A 12,142-nucleotide genomic window follows, 5' to 3' on the forward strand; every position below is an offset into this window, starting at 1 on the left:
TCCACTGTTTTAATACAGTATGCCAAAGTGATGAAATTACTTCAGAAATGCATTTATGAGGTTGTCCTGAACAAAATGACACCAGAAAAGGCGCAAGGTTTAAGGATTTTATATCTGAGATATAAAGGAAAAATCAATTGTAGTGAAAAACGGCACAAAATGCTTCAGGCCCCGAAGGGTTAAAGGAGGGTTTTGTGTGGTTCCGTAAACGTTTCAAGTGAAAACGCATCGTTTCTGCACGCGCCGTTTCGGAGAAGTTTTGCTTTTAAATTAAATGCTTTGAAAGATATGCTGAAAACAGTGTAGTGTTCATGTCGGGCCACTAGTGGGTGCTGCTGCTTGTTTTTGTAATGGAACCACACACACACACATGCAACAGAGAACAAGCCGCTCTGAACATTAACGGTGGGAGAAAACCGACGTTCTAGTGGACAGACAACCAAATTGGATCGTTATGGCGGTGACTGTCAAAATAAAAGTACCAAGTCCCAAGAGAATATGGATAAAACACTGTTCTTATTGTCTCTACTCAGCCTGTGTAGAACTACTATGGCTTTGGTGTGCATACAACGTGTGTTTTCAGTGGTTCAACCAAAACGCTATGAAGGAATTACATTTTCACTTGTAAACGGAGCTTTTGAACCCGTTTTTACGAGAAGGATATACAGGAAATGGTTTCAGCTCCCAGTTCATTTCTCTGCTTTCACTAAGGGGCACCGGTGGGCAAGTTACTTGTAACGCATGACTGTAATCTGAGGACTTTTTTTCCAAGTAACGAGCGTTGCGTTTGCAAATTGCTTTTGAGTTTGACTCAGTGAAAGGTCACAAAAGCCTCAGCGCCCGCTGTGCACTCTGCGTGGGAATAAAAACTGTTCTCTGCAGTTGCATTCAATTTAACTTCCGCTTGATGCAACATGCGTCAAGTTAAGAGATTGAAATGAACAAAACAGGTTTTAAAAGAAAAAAGACAGTGGTTGAATCTGCAGAACAAATAGAACGAGGCTGGAAGGTATATTGCTGTCGAGCAGGGGTGTCCAACATGAGGCCCGGGGGCCAGAACCGGCCCACCAGATGATCTAATCCGGCCGCCGTGTGAATTTTGAAGTGTGAAGTATAAATATGAAAACTGACAGAGGCTGATCTAAAAACACTCGATCGGCAAAAATGACATTCAAAACCGCCCTTGGTCAGAATTTGACCCCCGACATTAATGCATCTGTGGAGGTCACGTAACGCAATGCCTTTCACAATAAAGGTGAAATGATACTTTAGACACGTAAACTCAAAACAATTTCCAGATGATGACAAATTGTTTTAATCCTTAATAAAAATCCAATATCCAGATACAGGTGACTGAGGGTTTTTTTTTTGCAAATATAATAATATCTGATTTCCTTTAATATGTATATTTCAGAATAGACTGGCAAATTCTTGCAGCTACAAAAGGATCAAAAGAAGGAAAGACTTTGCATTTGTCCATATCTGCAGTTTAATATGTTATATTTGACTTGTTCGGCCCCCCAGAGGTCAGGTTAGGGTGGATGTGGCCCCTCAACTGAAATGGGTTTGACGCCCCTGCTGTAGAGCACATTCAGGCTGTGCATCGTGATTTTGACAAGACAACTTAAAGTAACTAAAGATAAGTAACTAATTACTTTCAGTAAAGTTGGTGTGACAGTTAGTGTGTGTGTGTGTGTGTGTTTCCTGTGGTGGACTGCTGAGGGTCTCCCCTGCCTCAGAACAGCCAGCTGGGATCGACTCCAGCTCCTCATGAACTGACTTGGATCAAGCAGCACTGAAGTCTGCTGGATTTTAATTTGCTGAGTGGAAAACTCCCCGACTTCACAAAGCACAGCCGCATTAAAGCCTCTGGAAAAAACAAACAAAAAACTGCTCTAATCTCCCCCACCAACGCACGAGAGAGAAAATTAAGAATGAATAAGAGGAAGGGGGGTGAAAAAACAGAAAGAAAGAGAATCCACAGGGAAGTACAGAGGAGATAAAAGATGGGATTAGGAGAGAAAAGTAGAGGAGACTTTGGCTAAATCCATCTGACAAACACAATTCTCACATTACGAGTGATCAGTGGCGTCGGAGGCAAACGTATGCGAGCCGCGGCAGCGTGCAGGCAACGCAACTGCTGTAGAATATCTCTTTGATCTCTTTGATTCTTGGGCCTACGTATTCACTGATAATGACCAGAAACTGGCCTCGGAGGTTGAGATTACAGGGAAGTGACTTTATAGACAACGGAGTCAGAGGGTGGATGGTCAGAATGTGCATGTCTGTGTGTGTGTGAAGATGTTTTATGGAATGTGTCTTTGTCCGTCAGGTGTGGGAGCGCTCCGCCTCTACGTCTGAATAAACTTGTTAGAATATTATTACATACAGCTACCATATTTATGCTTAATTCACATTCATGCCAAATCATTTGAAGCGTTTCATTCTTTGCCGTTTAATCTTGTATTTTGAATACTTGCAGGAACACGCTGTCCGAGACTGATCAAACAGGAGACCAACGTCCTGTCGAAACTGCCACACACATACTGAACGTTCCGACTTGTGCTTGTCTAGTGACTTTCCCACTACGGTGCTTCCCTTTCAACCTTTCTTCCACTCCCCACCTTCGAACCCCTAATAAAAGGAGAGGAAGTGGGAGAGAGTCTTCAGAGTGGGTTGGAGGTTGTGACTCTCTTGTCCATTCTCCTCGCGAGTCAAAACAAACTTACCCTTGTTGTCTTGTTCTTTCTTGCAGATTTAGTAAATGTCTATAGCCTAAATCTGACAAAACTCCACTCTTAGCATCTCTACCCTGTGTCTCACGCCATCTTTCCAAACCTCCGGCCGTCACCGAAGAGCAGAAATGATCCACTACAGCATCCGCGACGTCACGAACAGTCATGAACTTGTAGATGTGTCGTGCAAAAAAAAATAAAAACCCCACACACTTATCAGCACATGTGAAGCACGTGTTCTGGAACAGCCTGAGAGCGGCTCATTTTACACTCTCTCGGCGTGCAGTGTCATTTTCCACTTGCCGTGCCTTTGTTGCGGGGCGATAATGGGTGTGAAATCAGGGAGCCGGCTATCGCCCCACACTCCGGCCTCCCTTCTTCTGACACCGAATTCTAAACAGCGGGCCCCATATTACCAACGCCGGCGTGCACGCTCCTCGACTCTTCCTCACATCTCCGATCTCTCATCGATCTCTTAATATATCTATGCGTGGCTTCTCTTTGTGTAATCTCTTTCTCGTTTTAACCCTCGGTATTCCCGCTCCCGCAGAAGTGCGCTGTAATTAAATACCATTGTCGACCGTGACAAGCGCTGCAGTTCTGTGGGATTGAGTTCTGAGCCACGGCTTACTCGGATGTTTTCACTGGGTCGGTTTAACGACAGTCCAAAAACAAGCGTGTCAGGTCAGTTGGCCGATGCTAAACTACCCACAGATGTGAATTTGAGTGTTTTTCTGGGTTTTTTCCTGGTGATCCCACATGGAAAGAACCTATATAAACATATATGTTTTAATATAGGTTTTGGATATAGGTGACATATATAAAATTGGCCGTTTTCCTATATTTCATGCACATATATGTACATATATGTACCTGTATGCGCAAATATGTACCTGTATGCGCATGTACATATATGTTCTATATTTTATGCACATATATGTACCTATATGCACCTATAGGTACATATGTGTACCTGTATGTGCATATAGGTACCTATATGTCCTATATTTTATGCACCTATAGGTACCTATATGCACCTATAGGTACCTATATGCACCTATATGCACATATAGGTACATATATGTACCTATAGGTACCTATATGTACCTATATGCACCCATAGGTACATACTGTATATGCACCTATCTGCACCTATAGGCATATATATGTACCTATATGTGCATATATATGTTCATAAAATATAGAAAAACGGCCAATTTTATATATGTCACATATATCCAAAACCTATATCAAAACCTACATTAAAACATATATGTTTATATAGGTTCTTTCCATGTGGGATGGAGCAGCTCAGGGTTTGTACGCTGGCTTCAGCTCCAGACACACAAACCTGAGCTGCTTATGATAAAGAAGACGATTGGATGGTTATTATTACCAACTCAATAGAAGCCACAGCAGTGTCATTACCAGTCATTATAGTGGTATCATTAGTATTGTTTATATTAATCACAGTAGTACCGCTAACAATATTAATGCTACTACAACTGACATTGTCGCAGTTGTAGCCAGTGAAGTAGTATTATTAGAAACAGCCATAGTAGTTGATCTAATTCATCAACTTGAGTTTAGTTAATGAAGTTAATTAATGATGAAGATTCATTTAGATCAGGGGAGTCAAACATGCGGCCCGGGGGCCAGAAGCGGCCCGCCACAGGATCTAATCCGGCCGCCATGTGATTCCCCCCCCCAAGTATAAATATGAAAACTGACAAGAGGCTGATCTAAAAACACTAGATTGCCAAAAATGACATTCAAAACCGCCCTTGGTCAGAATTAATTAATGCGTCTGTGGAGGTCACACGACTCAACGCCTTTCACAATAAAACAACGAGTCCAACTTATGTGAAGTGATGCTTTAGACACGTAAACTCAAAACAATTTCCAGATGATGACAAATTGTTTTAATCCTAAATAAAAATATGATATCCACAGATATTGTGGGGGTTTTGTTTGCAAATATAATAATATCTGGTTAACTTTAATATGGATATTTCAGAAATTCTTGCAGCTACAAAAGGATCAAAAGAAGGAAAGACTTTGACATTTGTCCATATCTGCAGTTTAATATGCTACGTTTGACTTGTTCGTCCCTCCAGAGGTCAGAGGTCAGATCAGGTTGGATGTGGCCCCTCAACTGAAATCAGTTTGACCCCCCCTGATTTAGATGTTACCGATTGAAGCAATTCAGTTAAGTCGGTCCAACTATTTTTTTTAATGGTAATAGTATCATTAGCAGCAGTTATGGCAGTATTATTCCCATTTCTCATCCTGCTCTTTTATTAATCGTTCATATGCACCTTATTTTAACTGTTTGCACTACTTTTTTTAAATATATTTAAATATGTTTTTTTTATTGCCTTTTTTTTACCGGTTGCTAAGCAACGACATTTCGTTGCCAGTTCCTCACTGTGTGATGAACTGCAATGACAATAAAGAAAGTCTAAGTCTAAGTCTCTAAGTCTAAGTCTCATTATTGATAAGAAGTCGTCGTACGTTTTCACTCGAAAACATCATGTAAACAACCTTAATGGCAACAGGAGCTGTCATGCAACGATCTTTGGTAGTATTTTGGTAATACCCACATGGAAAGAACCTATATGAGGATATATGCACATATATGAAACCTATATGCAGCATATATGCACATATATGACAATATACATATACATATACATATCATATATTGTCATATATGTGCATATATGGACATATATGCTGCATATATATGCTGCATATATGCACAGCATTTATGTGCATATATGCAGCATATATATTGTCATATATGTGCATATATGCAGCATATATGTGCATATATGTGCATATATGCAGCATATATATGGTCATATATGTGCATATATGCACATATAGGTGTGCATATATGGGAACATATAGGTGTGCATATATGGGCACAAATCGGTTTGCATATATTGGAACATATAGGTGTGCGTATATGCGCATATAGGTTTGGAATATATGTGACATATATAAAATTGGCCGTTTTCCTATATGTTATGTACATATATGTACATACATGTGTGCATACATGCGCATATAGGTTTGGCATATATGTGACATATATAAAATTGGCCGTTTTCCTATATGTTATATACATATATGTACATATATGCGCGCATGTATGCACACATATGTACATATATGTACATAACATATAGGAAAACGGCCAATTTTATATATGTCACATATATGCCAAACCTATATCAAAACCTATATTAAAACATATATGTTTATATAGGTTCTTTCCATGTGGGTACACTCATCAGGAGTCACAGTCGTGCCATTATGACTGGTTCTGGTGAAATGTCCAGTGGGCCTCCGTCACAGCAAGAGAAGCTTTCTGGAAGAAGGATCCTTCCTGGGGAACAGTGTCACAGTTACAACCAGTCAATAGCACACGGAGCACCGACCCACTGTGAGACTTTGGTTTTGAACGTCTGTGAAGACGCCGACTCAATAACGGATCAGCTTCTGTTTCCCCCCGGGGCTTGTTTTTTGTGTCTCACACACACACACACGGGGCAAACGCCTCGCGGTGATCCACGCAGTGACCGGCAGCTTCTCGGCGCTCCGGGCGCCAGAGCGAGAGGCGACCATGTGACGGCGTACCTGACGCTGTAATCCACGCTTCTAATGTCTGTCATTACACTGTGAAAGAAACAATTATAAAGAAGAAGTCCTCTCGCTTTCAGTTCACGGCACAGCCAAGCATGAGGACATGAGAGACACACACACACACACACACACACACACACACACACTCACACACACACACACACACACACCCTATCAGCAAGCGCTGGAGTAGACGCTCTTTGTTCCAGCCTGCGCTGCCACTCTCCCTCCCTCACCACGCCAAGAACATCAAGCGTGAATAGCACCCAAATCAAGGCGAAATTATGCATAGACCTATGAGGACAGAAATGGCTTTTTTTTTTTTTGGGTTGCATTTTCTCACCTATCACGCTTTTAAAAAAAAGCAGGCTGGCCATATCCGTGGCCGGCTGCCGCTCCGACTTATCGCTTCGATTCAGCGTGGATACACATTTTTTTTTTTTTTTTTTTTTTTGCCAGCCCACCTTGGAAATGTGTGTCTAATGATAGGGGCCGAATCAAAGACAATATGTGCAGCTCAGATAACAAAAGAAGCTGGCTTTGCACGACGCCCATCATTCTCCACAGTGGAAGGGGGGGGGGGGGATCGGTCCGACGGCCGCCAGGCCGCCGCCGCCGCCGCCGCCGGGCAAGGTCGCGTCAGTCAAAACGGGCCGGCGGCCATCTGCCCAACGGGAGGATGTCGAGTCCCGGAAAGGCGGCGGATTGCGGAAAAAAAAAGAAAATAGACTCTTGGAAGGATGATGGTTGCAGTCATTAGAAGACTTTGCCGTTTCCTTGCCAAGGTATACAAGTTAAACTGGAGAACGAGGGCTTGAGTGAGAGAAAGGAGGGGGGGAGGGGTGGTGGCAGAAACAGAGAGACAGAAGGAGAGATCTGCCAGGACAGCTGGCAAACCAACTGATCAATTTGTCCTATGTGCTGACTGGGAGCCTCGATTAAGTGGAACATGGCAGCGCATGTACACACACAGAAACACACACACACACACACACATATTTTTTCGAGGCGCAATAATAATATAGATATGCAGCAACGTGAAGATCCTATAGGGGCAGGGGTGCTTCAATACGTCCATCGCGATCTACCGGTCGATCGCAAAGGTAATAATAGTCGATCGCATGACATTAGAAAAAAAATAGACGCTGGTGTAATGAAACTAATTTACCTTTCCGGATTACGAGTACAATCGAACGCAGCGTCAGATGACGGCTGGATTTTTCTGACCTTCAGGTCAGCGCACACGCGCAAACAACGGCGCTAAGTGTGGCGAAGCTAACAAGCTAGTCAAGCGAGTTACCGCAAATTTGAAGCCCCCACAAAAATGAGTGGGGGGGGGGGCTGGACCAAGTGAGAAGACGAAGACGTTTCACTTTCACGAGGAATGGGAGGTGGACTTTTTTTTCACAATGTCATTTTCGAAGCGCGTTTGTCTCGTCTGCCAGTCGACCGTCGCAATACCAAAGATCAAAGTAACATCAAAGTAAACTCAGGTAATTACAAAGAATGTTCATAGTTAATTATGTCGTGTTGCACAATATTGGCTCGTACGGTTCTGCAAGGTACATCATTATACATTGCACATATAAAGAATCCTCAATATATTTGAAAATAAATATATGTTTAGCATTTTTGTAGTGGGGAGATCACTTTGACCTGGTCGTTTTATAAGTAAGTCGCTCGCAGGCTGAAAAAGTGTGGGCACCCCTGGTATAGGGGATACGGGGGAGGGGCGAAGCAGTTGGACCACCTGCTGTGAGACAAACAGATGGAACCGGAGAGAGACGCCGAGTGGACACTGAGTCGGAATGAGAAGACGACGCCGTGAGACGGAAGAGCAGCAGGAAAATAGCTACGCAAAAGCACGCATTGCATAAGGACGAGGAGCGAGTGGCGGTGAATGGCGGCGGGGTCGTCCACGGTGGGAATGCACACGCGCGCGACAATAGGCTTCGCCACGAGCCGCTGGGTCGGCCAAATTAGGAAAGCGGGAGAAAGACTCGTTATCAATCTGATCAGATAAGTGAAAATGAAAAATTCATGATTACACACCGACAGTTTGAGATACGCCAACAGTTTCACCGTTTAATGAATAAAAAGTTAAAAAGGCTGCGCAATCCATATTTGAATGAGCTTACAAATTACTTTAATAGACTTTTGTCTTTGTGGGAGGAATCAATTTATAGTTTGCCCTTCTCTCCCATTTCCTCGCCCCCCCCCCCACTTTTTTTTTTCCTCTAACCTTAAACATGCCCATTAATAAATCATGAAGCCCTTAATACAATAAACGTGAGCAATGAATTGTTTCTTTGCTTCCCTGACAGCACACGTTAATAAATATTAATAACCTCATAAGAGGTTTGCGTTCGACACACACACACACACACACACACACACACACACACACACACACACACACACACACACACACACACACACACACACACACACACACACACACACACACACACACAAAAACCCAACAGAGTGGAAAATCTAAAAAAAACCCAAAAAACTGAGTTTTACTCCACGCTGGTTTTACATGCATGTAGTTTTATTTTGAAAGTTTAAAGCAAGTGGGACAAACGGAGGAGGAGTACAGGAGGTGACGGCCTGAAGGTCAGGCAGGGGATTTGATTCCAGCAGTTGCAGATCAATAATTCAGTGAGGTTTAATTCAGATCAGCGCCGATGATGCAGATCCTGATGCTAATTCCATCAGCGGGAAGAAAATAAACAAATAAATAAATAAATCTGCTCCGGAGGATTTTTTTTTTCTTCCGCTCACAAAACTCCAGACGTTTAGTCGGGGTGAAGAGCGACGGGCGGTGCGTTCAAGTGCGTCAGGTCGGGTCAAACTATTCCGCTCCGGTGGGAGTCGCCACGACTCGCACATGAGATGATTTCTCAATAAAAGATATTTACTTATGAATATAAATGTGTGAATATTATCTGGCGCCCGCGAGCTGCCGACGGATGCGATGGTTCAGGTCGAGAGAAGTAAATGTTAAACCACAATTCCACGAAGGTTGAGACACTGTGTTGAATTTAAATGTAAAAAAAAATCTATTTACTAGTCCGATAACTTTATGTGCAATCGAATAAAATCAACAAATGCAATGTTGAAATTGACATTTATATTTACACACCCTTTCTCTGAAAATGTCTGTCGGGTTCACGATTGCCGTTTCTGACCAACCGCTTCTGGTTTCATTGGATTTTTGGAGGTTTTATTAAACATTAGCACATTAGGAGGAATTGCAAGTTAGAGTGAATGTGACGCAATGTGTTTCTGTTCTCATTTGTCCAGGTGGGAATCGTCTCAAATCAAACACGAAGGCCGTTGCTGGGCTAATCCCCCGCCGGAGGGCTTTATATGTTCTCACAAAGCCAGCTCTAAGGCAGCACACTTGGTACACTAGAGGGTGTTCCATGGGTCCTAGTAGATAATTATGTAGAATCTGAAAGGTCTTCTTCATAAGCTATGTCAAAATACGTCTCCAGAGCCCAAAAGGTGTTTTTTATGCACTTAGTGACCCTGTGACCTGATATGCAAATGAGGTCATGGTCACCATGGTGCCCCTTCTCCCCAGGTGGAGTGTCCATGTGTGAAGTTTGGTGACTGTGGGCCCAGGGGTTACTGAGAAATTAGGAGAAATGTTTATATGAAAATAGATGTATTGTGCAACCATGACAAGCAAACTTCAGACCCTACCAATCTTCAAGGTCAAGGTCAGGTCACTTGGTGTACTGGGGGTTATCCCTGGAGTGTGTATCATGTGTGTATAAAATTTCAGAGCCCTAGCTCAAAAACCTAGGCCTCCAGAGCCCAAAATGTGTTTTTAAGCACTTCGTGACCCTGTGACCTACTTAATATGCAAATTAGGTCAAGGTCACCATAGTATCCCTTCCCCCTCTGAGATGTATCCACATGTGAAGTTTGGTCACTGTGGGCCCAGGGGTTGCCGAGATATAGGTAGAAACGTTCGGACGTACGTACGGACGTACGGAGACTGTTTCAAGATCCCCCTTCGGGGCCTATCGGCCACGGCGGGGGATAATTAAATGTGATCGACTGGACTGTGCTGCACGTCCTGGAAGGCGTTTCTCTCTTGGTCTTCTTCACCTCTAAAGTCTCTAACCTAACGTAGGCGACACGGTGGAACTCAGGAATTTAAACATTTAGGAAATAGTCAAATGTTGTTTCATCCATAACGTAGCATCCCACCTTTTATGAAACGGGTTTGTAATTCAAAATGTGTTAAAAGAAGAAATACACACTGAAGCAGTGCGAGAAAACTAAATGGACTGAGGATGCCGATAAGCTGCGTGCTGCTTGACTCTAAATGTAGGACATTTCTAAGCCATTTATTTCCAACTTGATAAAAAACAAACAAATATTCACATTTAAAACCTCCAGTAACAACATGGAAAAGTGAGACGAATGAACAAAAAACTATATTTTCCCTTTTTAAAAGGATAGAAGGAAGTATAACTTAACGAATCCCATTTCTCCTCCGTAAATTAAGAGTCATTAATTAAACTGTATGAGATATTTACTTATAGAACTATAACTGGGCGAGGGTTTGGATTTGTACCACACTGGATCACAATACAAAGTTCTAAATTACCACTGTGAGCTCAAATATTTTAATCCTCTGGAGGTTTTGGGGAAATGAGGTTTGGGTGGTTTCCACTGTGAATCGTCACACTGGGAGAGGGAAGAAGAAAAAACAATCCCACTGAGGATCTTTAATTAAGACTCGTATTCATTTTCCTTTCACACGAGGGAAATTGGTCCAAATGGAGCTTTTTAATAAGAGAATATCACTTTGTGTTCACAGATCATTGTTACTTTTAATTTGTGTTTTTAAGCTAAAATCTCAAATAAATACTCTTATTTGGATCAAGATCCGGGGTGTTAAACATATTCCACCTGAGGGGCAACATTCAGTCCTATTTCATCTTGAATTTCAATGAAACGCTGAAGTAATGCCAGAATAACCTTTAAATGTAATTTGTCTATGTTGCCATGCAGAGAATACATGAAAAGCCAAACAATTAACAACGAAATTGACGACAATCAAAACACAAGGGAAGTCAAACACATATTTGTACCTTGTTAATTATATTGATGTTGATAGTAATATTATATTGATGTTGATGTTAAAATCTTGAAAGGAAAAGGTTTGTCTGTAAGTCAGTAAAGGTTTTGAGGCAATAAAGATTATTTTAACTTAACTAATAACAGTATAGTTCTGAAATTATACCGTCTATTTGAATCATCTCAATATAGGGACATCTAAATATGACTATATAATATTACCGTATTTTCCGGACTATAAGGCACCTAAATACCTCAAATTTTCTCAAAAGCTGCCGGTGCGCCTTATATATGGAATAATTGCTCTACTCCAGACTGCTATTTGACAGCTGAACAACCAGAAGCTTTTATTTTGACAACTCTAACTTCTCAACCGGATCTTCAGAGCGGACGACACTCCACACAACACCTTCATCACTCATGGTTGCACACCAACATTCTAACAAACCAAAATAAACTAGATGAAATAATGACTCCCTAAACTGGGGAACAAAAACACATAAACACAATCAACACAACACCAAGCCCAACAACAACCCACAATAACCTCCAACAACACAAAACATGAATTCCCATCATGCCTTGCATCCTGAGCTCCTCAGTGCAGCCGATGGCTGCAATGAATTATGGGAGTTTCTGTTTGTGGTGTTTTA

The 12,142-nt window shown here is 42.0% G+C and overlaps 1 protein-coding gene across 1 annotated transcript in view; it reads right to left on the bottom strand.

The window, feature by feature from the left end:
* epha10 (EPH receptor A10) overlaps positions 1-12,142 on the bottom strand; it is a gene marked incomplete at both ends in the record, with an annotated part of 221,563 nt that overhangs the window by 78,065 nt on the left and 131,356 nt on the right.

This window comes from Blennius ocellaris, assembly GCF_963422515.1.
Source record: "Blennius ocellaris genome assembly, chromosome: 20".
In the NCBI taxonomy this organism is placed as follows: Eukaryota; Metazoa; Chordata; class Actinopteri; order Blenniiformes; family Blenniidae; genus Blennius; species Blennius ocellaris.